The sequence below is a fragment of the Pteropus alecto genome, unplaced genomic scaffold, assembly GCF_000325575.1.
Source record: "Pteropus alecto unplaced genomic scaffold, ASM32557v1 scaffold202, whole genome shotgun sequence".
NCBI lineage: Eukaryota > Metazoa > Chordata > Mammalia > Chiroptera > Pteropodidae > Pteropus > Pteropus alecto.
This window is the reverse complement of record NW_006432451.1, coordinates 1,523,729-1,526,572: the sequence shown is the minus strand read 5'-3', so window position 1 is coordinate 1,526,572 and position 2,844 is coordinate 1,523,729.

Sequence of the window (2,844 nt, the reverse complement as noted above, 5' to 3'; positions counted from 1 at the left end):
ATGTGATACTTGAGTTTTCAAGTTTCACATCCCTGAGCAAAGCCTGCCCGCTCTGCCCTGCTCCATGAAGCCCATGTCCTACCCACGGCCGCTCTGTCGGTAATCCACAGAGCAGACTTCTGCCCACCAAGGAGGCAGGAAGTGGTCTTGGGAGAAGTCTATCCCATGACAAACTGGAGGAGTGGATTTAGAGTTGGCTTTTCTACTGATGTCATGGCTTGGGCAGGTCTCTGAGTCTCAGAGCCTCCCTTCCTCAATTTCTTCATCTTTCAAGTGGGGATAAATTGTATCCGTAGCGTACCTGGCTTTTATTAGGCTCAAATAGAATTTCACCCTCATCCATGTAGTCATTACCATTGTCACTACTACCTTTATCCAGCCATCACTGTACTCTGGGCACAGCTCTGAGTGCTTTACGTGGATGATAGATTCAGCAAATATTAGCCAAGTGCCGACTGTATGTGAGGCACTATTCTAGGCACTTGGGATAGGCAGCGAACAAGAGTAAACTCTAGACTCACATGAGGCTTATATTTCAGTAAGAGGAGATGGGAAGTTTGTAGAACAATTGAGTAAAAAACTATTCTGGGAAGATGACAAGTGCTAAGAGAAAGTAGAGCCAGAATGGGAGGTGGAGGTTCAACTTTTATCTTGTCTAATCATCATGGCAACCCTGTGTGATAAACATTAGTCTTATGTTCCAGAGAGGAAACTGAGGTTCAGGGACGTTGAAGGGCTTACCCAAGGTCATTCAGCCAGTGAAGCAGGACCGGGAGAGGCAGAGTCTGTCTGACTCCAGAGCACTGTAACTGGAAGTCACCTCCTCTCTTGGGTGGGACGAACTGCCAGGAGGAAGGGGCGCCTTTTCCTAATTCACCTAAGGAAATCACATGCATTGTGGCATGCCTGCTTTCCACTCCACTGGCATTCAGTTGGTGCTCAGTAAATGCTTCACTTAAGTGCATGCTAGATCTTGGGAAGAGTTTGGGCAGAAGGAAACCATCTCAGAATAGATATGACAGTAACTGTTCTTTGGGAGGAAAAAGCCATGATTTATGTCATGTAACAATTTACATGGAGTAAATACTCCCACAGTGGCTGATTCCAAGCCACTGAGTTAGGAAGAGATGTACACAATTGGCTCTCAAGAGCCCCTCAGTTCTGGCTCCAGCACACCACTGCAGTTTATGTCTACGATCTTCAAACTGCATCTGAAACATCTGAAGGCCCCAAGAGTGAGAAAAAAAGATAGAGAGATGGAAAGGAACAAATGGAGAGAAAGAACAGACTGGAAGTGGGGATGGTGGGGAGGAGGGGGAGAGAGAGGCAGGCAGGCAGACAGACAGACAGACAGACAGACAGACTCTACTTTACTTTAAAGTTTAGGGGCCTCCTCAGGGTGAGCAATTGCTTAATTCAAGTCTAATGCAAACTGTGTAAGGTAATATACCCAAAAGGAGGCTGAGTCAGTGTCTCCAGTCCCCTGGAAAGAGCCCATCATCCCTGAAGCAGAGCTTCCTGACCCCTCCACCCAGCCTGTCTATGACCTTTCGTTCCAACTGAGAAAGTCTTGTTCCTCTTGCCTCAGTTCCTTTGCGCATGCTGTTCACTTCTTCTAGATCTTACCTGCCTCCTTTAGAGCCTGGCTCAAGTCCCACAGTCCACAAGAAGCTGCCTGGTCATGTATACACCAAGCCTCTCCCACTCCATACAGTTTTGCATGCCCTAGATTTATTTCCCCCAACTCTACCTCTTCCAAATTCCAGCCGTCCTGAGGCCTCACTTGGAAAAATCTTTATCCATCAAAATCCTTATTAATTGACTGAGTGACCTAAGACCTTCAACAACAGATGAAAGGACGCAATTAATGAATTGTACAACCCTTACTTAAGCACTTACTCTGTGTTAAGGAGCTGGGAGCAATGTAGACAAGGGTGCACAGTGACATCTATAGGGAGAGCCCGGGGCATCATGGGGCCACAGACAAGGGGATACTGAATCCTACCTGAAGTGTGGAGGTGGCTGAAGGGAAGGCTTCTTGGGGACGTGGCCTCTAAGCTAAGGGAGGAAGAGGTATCAGCTAGGTGAGGGGATACGAAAATCGGGAAGGTTGGGGCAAAGGGAGCAAGGGTAGGAGGGAATCTGGCATTCTGGGAATGGCAGGTGCTTCAGAAGGGTTGATGTGGGCTGTGAGGATGTGGGGATGATGGCGTGAAGGAGGAGCACGTCGTGCAAGAACATAAGGGCCATGTGGGGGGCGCTACTGATTCCTTGGTGCATTGGCCTAAGGAGTAGAGAAATGGCGTTGAGGACACAAAAAGGCTGGAGGTGAGGTGAAACTGAGAGAGGGAGGAGGCAATTGTGGAGGGATTCCTTCCCAGAAGGCGCGATGTGAGGAAATGAGCGAGAGGAGCCGCAGGAGAGACGGCTCCTCAAGCTGCTTCTGGTCTCTTGGACAGTGAGATTCTGGATGACCCTGTGTAACCACTCACAAGTCAAAAACTAGAACCTGTCCTGCACGGGGGCTCTTTTACTTAACAGCCAGAGAAGACTTTGGACAATTGAGTAGAGATCTGAAGAAGATAAAGATATATCTTGGAGATATATCCAGGCAGAGGGAACAGAAACGGCAAAGGTCCTGAGCGGGATGTGCTGGAGGCCATGAGGTGGGCATGGGCCATGATGTCACAGAGGCCAGTGAGGATCCAACCAGGCAGGGCTTCATCACCCATGGTGGATTTTCTCCAGGAGTAATGAGGAGCCATGGGAGGGTTTTCAGCAGGCAGTGACTGTGTGTAGCAGCCTAGTGCCTGTCACCATTCTTTGTCCTCAGGCCAAAGCAGC